General features: G+C 36.7%; 1 pseudogene; it reads left to right on the top strand.

Moving 5' to 3' along the window:
• LOC110563799 (small ribosomal subunit protein eS4, X isoform-like) overlaps positions 1–15,014 on the top strand; it is a 53,641-nt pseudogene that overhangs the window by 19,736 nt on the left and 18,891 nt on the right.

Raw genomic sequence — 15,014 nt, 5'->3', positions numbered from 1 at the left:
GAAATAGGGCCAGATATTTTAGAAGAATTTTCTCTGTGGATGTAACTTGTAGCAGAGCCACTAATATTTTCAATAAGTGTTGCTGTATATTTTATCCAAACCATAAGAAAGTTACTATACTTCGAATTAAGAGATTCACATACAAATCTGTATTCCTAGGAGAGGACTAAGGATGCGTGTAAAGATATTACTTCTTGGAAATTTACCTGTGCCTTATGTAAATTTAAAGGAAGAAAAAGGAAGAAAGAAAGAAAGAAAGAAAGAAAGAAAGAAACAAAGAAAGAAAGAAAGAAAGAAAGAAAGAAAGAAAGAAAGAAAGAAAGAAGAAATGAAGGAAGGAAGGAAGGAAGGAAGGAGGAAGAAAGGAAGGAAGGAAGGAAGGAAGGAAGGAAGGAAGGAAGGAAGGAAGGAAGGAAGGAAGGAAGGAAGGGAACAAAACAGAAAATGGATATGATCTAAGACTTAAATGGTAAAACTGGCTCAATGAAACCAGGCATAGTGACACCAGGCTGTAGCTCCACCTAATTCAGAGGCTGAGCCAATATATCACTAACCCTACAAGTTCAGGAATAGGTGGTCAACATCAATAATAACAATAATAACAAATGTAGTTAAGGAGATTGTAGTAGAATAGATGACACCAATCTCAAATAGGTTATTTTGGTATAAGGATTATTTTGAGAAATGTAGTCCATAAACAAGAAAATTACTCTTGAAAGTGAAATTTACATTTCTCAATAAAGAAACTCATCATCAGAGGCATCTCCTGTCCATGCATGAGGAGATGAATGACTGCCAGTCACTAAAGTTTCTGGACACTAATCTCAGTGAGATCATGAAAGGGACCTTTTCATCACATGATCCCTTGAAGAAACTGAAATTTAAATAAATTATCCATGCATAAAAATTTCTTCATAGAGCAAATGAATTTAATTAAATGGGCATGACATTAAATGATTAGCTGAGCGTAGCACAGTAATACTGAAAGACTCACTGAAAGGGAGAAAGGTGGAGAGTGTTGCTTTCACTTTCCCTGGCAAACCTGAGTGAAGAGTTTTAAGTAAGGCATTTACCACGTAGGGAAGGAGACCATGGTACTCTACTATTAAATTCAGCATCCCCCAATCACCTGCCAGGCCAGCCTCTGTACCCTGAAGCAGTGGACTAGCATCCATAGTCCCGGCTCAAGGTCCGTTACCACAATGCCTTACTAAACATACCCAGAGACCAAGTTCAGATCACCAGGGCATAATGAAACTGCCCTCTGGTGGATTAACCTCTAGGACCAGTTTTGGCTGTCATCAAAATACCCAAGAAAATAGTTAGAGGATGGAAGACTCATTTGGGCTTAAAGAGATTTATTTTGGTTTCAATATATTTCACTCTATCATGGTGGAGTGACCCAATCCATAGCAGTGGAGGTGTGAGGTAATGGAGCCTCACCTCACATAGACCAGGAAGCAAAGAAACTTGGGCAGAACCAGAGGTTGGTATAATCCATTCCTAATGATCTAATTCTGCCCAACAGATGCCACATCCTTAAGGCTGCACAGAATTCCAGTGTAGTACCGCAACTCAGTGACCAAACTTCAAAACATGAATCTGTATAGGGAACATAATCCAATTCAAACCATGTATCAACCCTCTGATTGAGACTCAAGAACATCCTTTTGCAGATGCAGATCTTAGCCACACTCAGGGCTAGGCCAGCTCTGGGCTCTAGATATATCTCCTAATTGACTCAGTATTTATGAACCTAAGATCAGGGCTCTCATACCAATGTAGATTCACCCTGAAATTTGTATAAAAGGGACGTAAAAACACTTGCAGTTAAACCTGTTAATTTTTAGCACAATGCAGTCTGTTCATTTATTTAGTTACTATCACACAGGACTAAGACTGTACAAGTACATTAAAAATATTTCTATCATAAACCAAATAGAACTGAACCACAGGGACTTAACTTCTGAGACAGTGCCTAAAGTGAAAACTGTGGAAAAATATACATATTAAACAATAGATTCCGCAGTAGTGAGATAACATCAGTAGACATCCTATCTCTAATGGGAATAGGTAGACCATTCTTCTGTGATCTTGAGTATCTTTATCTGTTATTTTCTGATGAAGTGCATACACTTGATGCTAAACATGTTAAATTTATATATGGTATAACTTTGTGCTAGTTTCTTAAAGAGTCAACATTATCTCCTTACATAGAAATACAGAAAAGCATAGAAATCACAGGATAGCCTTAAGCATGTGTTGTAAAACCAATAGTTGGCAGAACTGTAGAATTGAGAAATATCTTCATTTTATAGTAGAGACTTTTTACATTCAATGTAATGAGTTACACTGGAAGACTCTGAGTGTACTGTAGCTATTATTTCCCAGTTGTGTGGATTTGGACAAGCGATATAAAGCCTTCTCCAATTTCAGCTTCACAAGCAGAAAGAAGATTGCTGTCATCTGCCTCCGAACATTATTAGGAAGAAATGAAGTATATAAGAAATGTTCCTTGTGAGTTCCCTAGGTCCGTACAAATGACCTTATGATTGGAAAAACTTGAGCTAATTAGGAGCCTCCTACATTCCCTGAGCAAAACCCAATGGGAAGGGGGTTACCCGGTTACACAATACTGTTTTACATATCTCCTGTAATCGCAGATTCCTTCTGTTGTCCACTGAAAGTCACAGACAAAAGAAACAGGTTGACAAAACAGTACAAATCCACATTTCATGAATGTGTAAGTTGTAAAAAAGGATGACATATTCTTTAAAATTGTTTTTAGGAAACATATAGTACATGCTGGTGAAATTGGGATGCATTGGGGGAGGTGGTACACAAAAGAAGTGTTTTAAAATTGTCTTTCATGCATCCCTTAAGTCACATCCCACTGAGTACATTTATTCTATGCAGTATACCAAGTGCAAATGTGGCACTAAGACCTTCCATCCAGAGCATGGACTGCCTTTTAATATTGGAAGTCATGAAAGGCCTGGTCTAACCTTGATTTGGATAAAGGGTGGAGGATTCTCAGCTAGAAAACTCTTTTTTCATATTAAAAGTATTTTTATTTTGAGCAGCACCTAAGAAAATTAATAAGATATATGTGCTACTTTGTTCAGTTCCATTCTTTTTACAGGCTTTCTCTAACTGGAAGTTTTATCTAGACATGGCAGATTTAACAGATCCTGAAATTTCCTGGATTGACTTTCATGCTTCCTTCTTGTTCTCCTCAAAGAAAGAACATCCTGGGCCTTCATTCAAGAGACGAACATTCAGAAGAGGAATAGAGCACATACAACATTTGCGCAGATTCTCTCTGAAATTCTCAAAGCCTGAGTATTTATTAAAGAGTTCCCAGAGTGAATTTTAATAGAGTGATGCCCAGATATTGGCCTTGGCTTTGGACATTTCCATTCTCGGTGCAACCTTCCTTCAAAGAAATCTGCTTTTTCTGTGAGTTCCAAATGGCAGACTGTGTAGACATACAAATGGTAGAGATGAGAAAACACGGGTAAACTTTTCATTACTTTCAAATCTCCAGCTATTTATTAATCTAATTCCTTCTCTAGTTGTCTTTAGAAACAGGGCATGAACTGATTGGCCTGCTCTTTGGTCAACTCTCCCTGTGGGGGAACAACCTTACCAGGCCACAGAGGAAGACAATGCAGCCACTCCTGGTGAGACCTGATAGACTAGGATCAGGAGGAAGGAGAGGAAGACCTCCCCTATCAGTGGACTTGGAGGGGCATGTGTGGAGAAGGGGGAGAGAGGGTGAGATAGGGGAGGAGGAAGGAGGGGTTTACAGGGGGATAAAAAGTGAATAAAGTATAATCAATAAAAATTAAAATAAAAAATGAAAAAAAGAAAAGGAAAGAAAGCTTTCTCTTTGGGTTTATTTTTGATCTTTGTCATGTAGTTTAAATAACTATGCCTATGTATTTGTGGAGCTAAGAGAAATAATATTTCAAATGCTCATGATAACTTTAATTCTTATACTCTTGCACTTTACCTCAGAGTAAAGCAGATACCCTGGAAAAGTATATTCCCCCTTGTACTCCAGAGAGAACAGGTGAAGACTTCTACCTGCATACACGTTTGTAATTATTTTGTTTTGTTTCCATTTTTCTTTGCTTTTTTATGTAGTTTCACTTTAGAAACCAAACTTTTCTCTTTTTTTGAACACATCAACCATTTGATCAAAATTAAAGTGTCCTCACAAAGTGCTAGAATGAATTACTTGTCCAGATGCCAGAAGCTCATATTGATAGACTTGTTGCCATTATATGTATGAGAAAGTCTCACTGCCTTCCCTATTTTTGTCTGTGACCCTGAAAGTAAAGCTTACTTAAGAAAAAAAAAGTTAAATTGACACAATTATGAAGAGATTGTGTTTCAAGTTTATCATTTAAAATAAACTCATTGTCTATGCTGAAATAATATAGTCAGGCACATAAAGTGTTTTGTCAAAATCTCTTCTCTTGTTAAAAATATAAATTAAAAGTAAGTTATCATATGACCCAAAAATCTATCTCTAAGGCATATAATAAAATAAAACAAATTTTGTCTTTTTAACAACTATGTTTATCCTATGTTATATGTCTAATATCCACTTATAAGTGAGTATGTACCATGTGTGTCTTTCTGCTTCTGTGATGCCTCATTCAGGATAATCTTTTCTAGTTCCCATTACTTGTCTGCAAATTTCATGATTTCCTTGTTTTTACTAAAATCTGTGCACCTCAAGAAGCTAAGCAAGAAGGAGGACCCTGGGTAAGATGATAAATCCTCACTCAGAAAGACAAATGGGACAGACATCTGAAAAGGGAGAAAACAGGGAATAGGACAGGAGCTTACCACAGAGGGCCTTTGAAAGACTCTACCCAAGAAGGTATCAAAGCAGATGCTGAGACTCATAGCCAAACTTTGGGCAGACTACAGGGAATCTTATGAAAGAAGGGGATGATATAAAGACCTGGAGAGGACAGGAGCTCCTCAAGGAGAGCAACAGAAGCAAAAAATCTGGGCCTAGGGGTCTTTTCTGAGACTGATACTCCAAACAAGGACCATGCATGGAGATTACCTAGAATCCCTTCACAGATGTAGCCCAAAGCAGTTCAGTGTCCAAGTGAGTTCCCTACTAATTGGAACAAGGACTGTCTCTGACATGAACTCAGTGGCTGGCTCTTTGATCACCTCTCCCTGAAGGGGAAGCAGCCTTACCAGGCCACAAAGGAAGACAAGTCAGCCAGTCCTGATAAGACCTGACAGGCTAGGGACAAAGGAACTTGGGGAGGGCAATAGGAGGAGATGAGGGAGGTAGGGTGGGATGAGGGGGGAGGGGATGAGGAAGGGGCTACAGCTTAGATACAAAGTGAATAAACTGTAATTTATTAAAAAAATTAAGAAAAAAGAAAAAAAAGAAGTATGTTTACTGTAGAACTGGTCTCTGTAGTTAAACTTGGAATCACCTATCAATAGGCAAACTACTAAAGCGTGGCATCTACACAAACCGACAGAGCATTTAGTACTTTTTAAAGAAAGACATTCATCATGATTCTGAAAGATAATATAGTAAGCTAAATGAAGAGGCACACAAAAATAGATGCTGTTTGATCTTACATACATGTAGAAGCATAAGTTGAATTTTAAGAAGTTCAGAGTAATGTGGTAAGTTCTAAGGCCATGAAAGGCCATGGAGGAGACAAGAGAGTAATGAGCTATAAATTAAATAGGAAAAAAGTCCTACTGTTGATAAGAACAGATTCATTAAGATGGAAGTCAGATGTCAATGAAGAGCCGATGTAAGCTGAGCAAGTGCATACAACATACAAAAGATTAACTCTGTAATGTCTCATATTGCTGAAATGGAATACAATGGCTAAATATTATTATATTTGTCAAAGAATTATATTCATTTATTTTAAAAATAATAACTCCAAAATTGATTCTCTCAGACATTGGAATGTATGTTTAGTTATCATTATAATACCAGCATTGTACTACCTATAAAACACTAATTAAGAGTTATAATTACCAGATCATTTTTAAATCAGCTTGTGATTCTTTGCACATAGTCATTAGAATCTATTATATGCCATATATGAGACACTTTTGTATACATCTATACTCATATCTGTATGCATGTGCACTAAACTATATGCAAATACTAAACTATATGCAAATGTGAAATGGCACAGTGTGGTACATTTGTACATATGGCAATGCAAAATATTGGCCTTTTCAAGGTGAATAGCTTGTAATTTGATCACAGGAGCTCCAGCTGCCTTCCACAAAATCTTATCATCTCTGTGACACTTCAGCTCAGCTTCAATTTCATTTTGTTGTTATTTGAACAATTTGTTTCCTTTCTCATGATTATTTCCTACTTACAATTTGGCTTTTGTGTTGTATTTTTGTTTTGTTCTGTTCTTTTGGGAGATATGGTCTGCTATAGAACAGGCTGCACTTGAACTCCTTATCTTCCTGCTTTGAGTTGCAAAATACTTACAGGTACATGCCTCCAAGTCTTCCTCTCATTGTCATCTTTTATATTGACTTTTTGAAACTGAAAAATAATAGTTTTCCTCCCTATGTGTGGGTTATATATCTTTTGTGTCTCAAAAGGTTTGTATTATAATTGCACTGCAATAAGCACCTGAGCAATAATTAGAGACATGATTATAGTAAATATAAAATTAATTTGTGACCCTCATTGTTACTTTTTCAATTCATAAGTGCAAAATTATGATATGATTTTCTTCACATGAAAAAGCATGGGTTCCAATGAAGGTGGTGTCCTGTAGCTTTCTTGAGCACACATCAATGTGCTTTTCCTGTCAAGGCACACTTGTCCTTTAATCACTGAAAGTATAATAATTTTGCCTGGGTAACAATTAAAAAAGCTCTTTGATCTAATTTTCTTATAGCGCTGGACTTTATTGTTCATAATGTTAGCTTAGAGCTCTAGATATAAGTTTGCATCCTGACTTTAGAGGAGTCTGTGTATTATGATTTTGAATCACCATAGAAAACTGCCAATGGTGAGTAACCTAATTCAGGATTCAGGGTGTTTTTGTTTCCATTTGAACAAGGCCCAAGAGGTAATTGGTAAAATGGAGAAATGGCTGGCATCATTTGCTTTGGTGTATTATTACCTTGGTACATGGTGGTAATGAATGTCATTCAAGGAGGGCAGATGCATCAGCTTGGGAAAGAGCCTGAAGAGGTACATTGTTATCATTGATATTCATTGCTACTGTGGATGTGATCATTATGAGAAATAAGGATATCTGCCAAGTGTGTGGGGGAAATCACAAACTGCCATCTACCACAATAGAAAATACCTTAACAAAGAAAGAAATTAGGACATGTTCTTTGGTAGAGAACAGAGTCTCATCCAAGGGCAAAACTAATAACAAAGAGTCAATGTAGGAGAAGTAAAAACATTGGTTACAGGCTGGCTAACATGCTTGGAAAATATGATCTACCCTGCGATTATATGATAACAATGCCTATAAGGAATATGTTTCCTTTCCTTCCTGTGAATGATACCCAGACCTTCAGAGTCCAAAGCATACAGTTCAAAGATGTTTTTACAATTATGAAAGAAGATCAGTGTTTTGATTAAAGAAAACAATTCTAATTGAAACAGTGAAAAACTAATATTGTGAGGCATGTGAGACTGCAAGGACTCTCTACTGTAAAGAAAAATATGTTTATACTTAAATGTCTATTATTGTCTATATTCAAGTATATAACACATTTTTTTCCTGCAACATAGCTAGCCATTTAAAATAGTAATGTTTGTGTAAAAAAACAACCTTTGGTGACCTGCCTTCCCTTAACTACCTGAGAGTCACTGAGATTTGAAATTGCTTTGCTTCCTCTTCACCACCTCATGTCTTTATGTAATCTTCCAAGTTTCTCAATTCCCAAGAACAAGCACTAGGTTTCATGTTGGGCTTGTTAGACTTTCCCAGTAAATTGAAGAGTAGAGACAACATGAGAAGAACAAGAGAGCACTGTCTGTTAATGAAACATCTTACATGAACATTTTCTCCCAAATTAGGCTCAAAAACCAACGTGTCAATGCAGGAAAGAAGTGTCATCGATTTTGAAAATGGCGAGTCAGCTAGTCTTCAGCCTGCACAGTAGGGCAGTTCCATTTGTGTAGATGTCATTGGAGTGTTTAGGGGACTCCAGTGTGATTATAGCACAGCCTGTAAAAAGGACATTGAGGTTGCTTATCTGGAGCATTATAGAGAATCTTAGCAAAACTGGATTTTGAAAAAGCAACAGGTTAGACTCATAAGGAAAGAAAAATGAGGGGTGAGAATAGCCCTCTGAATTTTATTTTCATTTGCCCAATTTGATACCTTCAGGTAGCATCAAGCATCTAACTAGTGTCTGATATTCTTGCCTCCAGCAAGACTGAAAGCTGCAGGCTTCCATTCAGTCAGATTCCAGTTCCTTGGAGTATTTGTTTTGTGGTGAAAGTCTGATCCTGCCACTCTTCTGCTGAAAACCCTTTATAGATTACCATTTCTTTAAGCTAAATATTACATAACTCCTAGTGAGAAAGAGAAGTCAAGATCTAGCCTGGCTGACATTGTGGGACTCTTCACCTCATAGGTACTGGCATTATCCACATTGAACCCATCCAGCTCTGGGAGCCCACTGAACTCCATCATGTGCCAGGCTGAGGCACATGCCATCTTATTTCTCTAATGATCATGAGTCTCCCTTGCTCTTCTACCTCAAGATTTAGCCACAGCAGGAAGAGGTAGTGAAGACCTTAGATGTCATCACTTCAGAGGCTGAAGCAGATAGCTTTGTTCAGTGACACATTAAAAAAAAAAAGCAACTGACAGCCCCCAAATCACCTGCCTTCTTTACGTAAACATATGTATAATTAAAGCAACCCTCATTTTGCACAGTAATATACAACCATAGGTATGATCAGCAAGCTAAAAACAAACATGATTTCTATCATCCTCATCCGTAGGAAAAGTTGTAATAGTATTGAGAATTAAAGAAATGTCAAAATATTGAAAACTCAGTTATAATTGCAGAGGGAATACAAAAACATGAAAATAAAAGGTTATTTGATGTATTATAATTAAAAGACTGTAAGTGCTAAGATTTTTTAAAATATAAAATTGGCTAGGAAATACCTTTAAAAGATCAATATCCTTAGCAATTAAGAAATAAAATTTAAAAGAAGTTTGAGATTTCATCTTACCCCTGTAAAAATTGCAAAAGTCAAGGAAATAATGAACAACAGGTAATGTTGAGAATAAAGGAAAATAAGTTCACCCTTTCACTGTTGATGGGAATTCCAAGTGGGTAGAGTTAATATGGAAATCAGTGCAGAGAATTCTCAAAGTTGATCTATTGGGACTGCCTCTGACATAATCTGATTGGCCTGCTCTTTGATGACCTCCCCCTGATGGTGGAGCAGTCTTACCAGGCCACAGAAGATGACAATGCAGCCACTCCTGAGGTGATCTGATAGACTAAGATCAGAAGGAAGGAGAAGAGGACCTCCCCTATCAGTGGACTTGGGGAGGGGCATGCATGAGGAAGGGGGAGGGAGGGTGGGATTGGGAGGGGAAGAGGGAGGGGCTTATGGGGGAATACAAAATGAATAAAGTGTAATTAATAGTAAAAAATATTAAAAAATTAAAAAAAAAACAACTTAGTGGCATATTCCCAACATCACAATATTCCACTTGATAGATACTTACTCGGCCATGTTCATTGCTACTTTAAAGTAATAGCAGGAAGTTGAAATTGAAACAACCTAAAATGTTCTTCAACCAATGAATGAACATCACCATGCTCAAGATCTGATAAGCACTTTTATTATTGATGTTCAAGAAAGATTCAGCTCACCTCTTAAAACAATTCTAGTTCCTTGTTTTAATAGTGTGATTGTTTCAATAGGGATCAGTACGCAAAGTTGCAAGATAGGCTACAATACTAGGGAAATTTAGGTAATTTAGGAAAATGGTATAAAGTGAGTGAGTCCTCCCCACTGTGAATAGAACCAAAATGTCCATCAACAAATGAAGGGATATTGGAAATAAAGTGCATATACACAATGGAATATTATTCAGCTGTAAAAATAAAATCACTAAATTTAGAGATAAACAGATGAAATAAGAAAATATTATAGTGAGGTAACCTAACCAGGAAAAAGAAATACCTCATGCCCTGTTATTTTTGGATCCCTGTTCTGAATCTTTAGCTACAGATGTATAAATTCTTACAAAACAGAGAAGAATAAAAAAGGGCAGTGGTAAATGGAGATCTAAATAAGAATAAAAAAGGGCAGTGGTAGAGGGATTTCTAAATAAGGGGGCACAAGTGCTATGAAAGGTAAAATGAAAAAAAACAGGATGGGGATATAACTGGGAGGCAGAAAGAGGGACCAGTGCACAGAAAAAGGAGGGGAGAGAAATAACCAATACTAAGAATATTTGAAAAGGCCATTAGGAAACATATTAAAGTGTGTTTACTTAAAAACAAATATAGTCTGCAGAGTAAGTGTCTGTGTGCATGTATATATTTGTACATATATAGTTAAAATAAAGTTATCCCACTTAAGGTGATAATGCTCTGCCCAAGAACTGTAGACCATGTAACAAAAAGGACAGTGTCAGACATACAGAACATTCTCTTGAGAGGTTGGTTTGGGGAGTCTGAGAGAGCTAAGGCTGAAGATTTAAGGACTCACCCACGCTGTAGGTAAGAATTCATGCCTGATTCTTTAAACCTAGCCAACTACCTCTGACTGGGGAGATCTTAGACCCGTTAATGCAACCTGCTACTGTCATATTCATAAAGCAGTAGAATTTCTAACTGCAATCTAAACATTTGTCTTTGCACTCACAAATATTTGTAAATATCAATCCTCATCAAAGAAGTTTTTAGAGCACATGGATTGCTATATATGGAAACTCGTGACTGGCGAAAATGCAGAGAACAACTGACTGTGTAACCCCAATTATTAAATTTACAACACAAGCTGTGTACCTAAGGTTCAGGGAACATCATGGAGGAGGACATGGAAAGATATAAGAACTAGAGGTCGAAGATATCTTTTATATGCAACAAGAAAGTATCACCCATAAAATCTCAACAATATGATGGCCTAAACAAGAACTGCATAATGACACCACCAGTTGACATGCCAATGTGGATAAAAGAAATATCACAGGGTCCTACCCCTAGATGAAGAGCCATAGGCAATTAATGAGTGCTAGAGAAGGAAACTTGGTCTTCCTTAAGGATGAACCTCTCAATATGTTATCTGATCACAAGCAGTCAGCCATACGACATATTCATATGAGCAACATAAACAACACTAAGTGGATTCAGTAGGCTGTATATATATATATATATATATATATATATATATATATAATAGTAATAATTTGAAAAGTCAGAAATTTGGGATGAGTAGAGGGACATGGCAAGGGCTGGTTGGCTAAGATATCTGGGTGGAAATGACATAAATACAGACATACAGTACTCATGTATGAAATTCTGAAAAACAATTTTGAATTATCTCATACATACATATATATAACACATAGGCAAAAACTGCACATAGAAGACATTTTACTTTTATCTTTGTGTATATGTAGCATATTTTCATTATCCTTTCATTTGTAGATGGGCTTCTCTGTCTTATTCACAATGGTGAGAACACTTGTTCATTTAAATCATTTTTCTAAACTACTTGTTCCTCTAGTATTGTTCCCTAGTCCATGACTTTGCATAATGATTCCTATTGAAAGAGTCAGAATGAACTAGAATTGTTTTAAGGGATGAGCTGAATCTTCCTTGAACATGAATAATAAAAGCGATTGTCAGAGATTGGGTGTGGTGATTTACTCAGAATGCTGATACAGGTATATTTTGCTATTTCATGCTTTTAAACAAATGAGTAAATAAAGAAAGATTCAGCAATAAGTAAAATATCTTCCCTGTATTCAAGCTTTGGAATTAACTTGGTTATTTGTATGAGTTTGGTTGTTCAGCCCAAGGAAAATGAATCCATTTGAAAATGAAACTCCAATAGTGTTTCAAAAGAAATTAACTTGTTCAAGGGCCAATCAACAGCTTTCCTTCTTGTCTATTCTGACAGCTTACTCTTTGGATTTCATCTCTGCACATATCTGATGAGAAATGTATCTTTCCATGTGATTCCTGACAGCTATATTATTTAAGATTCAAAGAGTTTTTTCCTCCTGAGAACTCCAGTCACATTTGCTAAATTTGATTTAAAGCTAATGTTTGATACTCCACTCTGAGTCTCACTTAACACAATTAATGAGTCTTGGCTCTCATAGTGTCCTGTATGTGGTTAGAAAATTTATTTTCAGCTGCTCCGTGAGGGAAACATCACAGTGAGTGCTTGGATCCTAGTAGGTGGCAGAATAAATGGAAGGAGGATGTCCTAAGATCTGCAAACCTTATATTAGCAATCTCACTGGATCATGTGTTCAAACAGGGACTGTGCTATAGATGCCATGTATGGATGTAGATTTAAGATATCAACATATTATAATTATAACCTTCAAAAATCCATACCAAAAAATGTGCTGAAATTTTAGATATCCAGAAATTAAAAAAGCATTTGAATTTCGAAAATTGTGTATGGGTGATCAAGAAAAAAAGTATTTTCAGTATATTGAATTAGAATGTGTATTTTCATGTGCTTGAAGTAAGAATCAAAGCCAGAATGTATGAACAGTTGTAATTTTTCTGATAAGAAGTTCAGAAGTGAGAGGAGGGAAGATTTCAATTACAAAGAAAGGCATGCTAGGAAGGTGGGCTTACCAACATACTTGCAATGGGAAGTGTAATTTTTGACTGTGAGGTAAAAAAGAAGAAATGAGGATGGAGAATAGAGCCAAATTTTAAAATGTAGATTTGAATCCCATGCAGGAAAGACTCTGAAATCCTCAATAGATCGTGTCACTAGGAAGTTGACTGAGTCCCACAGAAGAAATAAGACATAGCTGATAAACTAGACTCTTAAGTATCCACCTTAGCCTTGAATGAAGTCCTAGAAACATGTTCACAGAATTCAAAACTGTGATATTTTATGAACAGTTGGTAGAGCTTGCTGCACACTGTTTCATATTCACCACACTCCCCTTTGTGTGATCATGAGCATTTGGACAGTCTAAACAGAGTTAATTTAAGAATATATCTAATTTGCTTTCAGGTGATTATATATCTGTGTGTGTGTGTGTGTGTGTGTGTGTGTGTGTGAGTGTGTGTGTGTATCATATTATTTTAGTCAATAAATAAGTAATTGGCCATCTGAGTAGAAATAGCTCAGTACCCACCTCTGTATATGTCTGAACCCATTCAGTACAAAGAAAGCTGTTTGTATGTCGGCTGCATATCTGAGAACTATTTAAAGTTAAAGGTGAGTATTTAGAAAATACGCCTCAAATTATATAGGTTATATATGCAAAAAAAAAAAAAAACCAAAGGGGTTTCTAAATTTGACAACATTCTCAAAAATTCCTATGGCTTTGTCAGAGTTGTAAAACTGAATGGTTCCTTCTAAAAGTAGCAATAGTTACAATAAAATCTCATCTTATCATAACAAGTTCATTATCTGTGCTTCTATTGAAATTCATATCTAGAATCTTTAAGATGATTTGTAATAAAAAACATGTAGGATAAAAAGAGACTAGACAACTCTGTCTAGCAATTAATGGCAATTATACAGCATTCTTGAATTATGTAATGGCTGTGCTATTACATTTAAAATATATGATGTATTGCAATTCTTTTAACTTTATAGATATCTAGTTTCCTGGTGAATCTGTGCTAGTGATTCTGCAGCTTTTATGTTGAAATAGGATCTCTGGATACTGTATATCAGACCCCATAGAACTTGGGATATGGAATGCTGACATGCAGGCATAATATTTCCATTGTTGACTTGGGTTCTATAATTTCCAAAAAGAGCCTGTACAACTCAATCAGTTCCTATCACTGCCATAGCTTGTGGTCCTAAAAAACTTCTGAAGCAAGGAAAGGACACAGGTGGAGAAGACAGAGGGTGGGTGGGACTAGGAGGAGATGAAGGAAAGGGCTACAGCGGGGATACAAAGTTAATAAATTTTAATAAATAAATAAATAACTTTTTAAAAAGAGAGAGAAAAAGAAACATTTAAGCATTTAGCAGCTCTAAAACATTGGATGCTGGTTAAATTGACTGGCGATTTTGCTTCTTCTCGATCCATTGGTCCTCACAAGCCAAAGGAATGTCTGCCTTTGATCATTTTCTTTGGAACAGACTCAAGTATGCCCTTACTGGAGAGAAGTGATAGAGATTTTCATGCAGTGCTTCATTAAGATTGATGGCAAAGTCAAGACTGATATAACCTACCCTGCTGGGTGTATGGATGCCATCAGCACTGACAAGATTGGAGGAGAACTTCTGTCCGACCTATGACACCAAGGAACACTTTGCTCTTAATCATATTATACCTGAGGAGGCAAAGTACAAGTAATGCAAAGGGAGAAAGATTTTTGTGGGCACAAAGGAAATCTAGCATCTGGTGACCTACGATGGTCATTTGCTACCCTGCTCCCCTCATCAAGGTGCACAACACCATCCAAACTGATTTGGAGACAGGAAAAGTAACCTACTTCATCAAGTTTGACAACGGCTGTTTTCAAATGGTGATGGAAAGTGCTAACTCGGGAAGAATTGGTGTGATGACCAACAGAGAGAGACATCCCAGCTCTTTTGATGCAGTTCATGTGAAAGATACCAATGGTAACAGCTTTGACACTTGGCTTTCCGGTATTTTTATTATTGGCAAGGGCAACAAACCATGGATTTCTGTTCCCCAAGGAAAAAGAATCCACCTCACCATTGCTCAAGAGAGAGACAAGAGGCTAACAGCTAAACAGAGCAGGGTGTGTGTGTGAGATGGTCTCTAGGAAACATGCTGGAGAAGTATCTGCAC

The sequence above is a fragment of the Meriones unguiculatus genome, chromosome 4 (genome assembly GCF_030254825.1).
Source record: "Meriones unguiculatus strain TT.TT164.6M chromosome 4, Bangor_MerUng_6.1, whole genome shotgun sequence".
NCBI classification, from domain to species: domain Eukaryota; kingdom Metazoa; phylum Chordata; class Mammalia; order Rodentia; family Muridae; genus Meriones; species Meriones unguiculatus.
The sequence above is the reverse complement of the archived record's forward strand: the minus strand, read 5'-3'. Positions and strand labels throughout refer to the sequence as shown.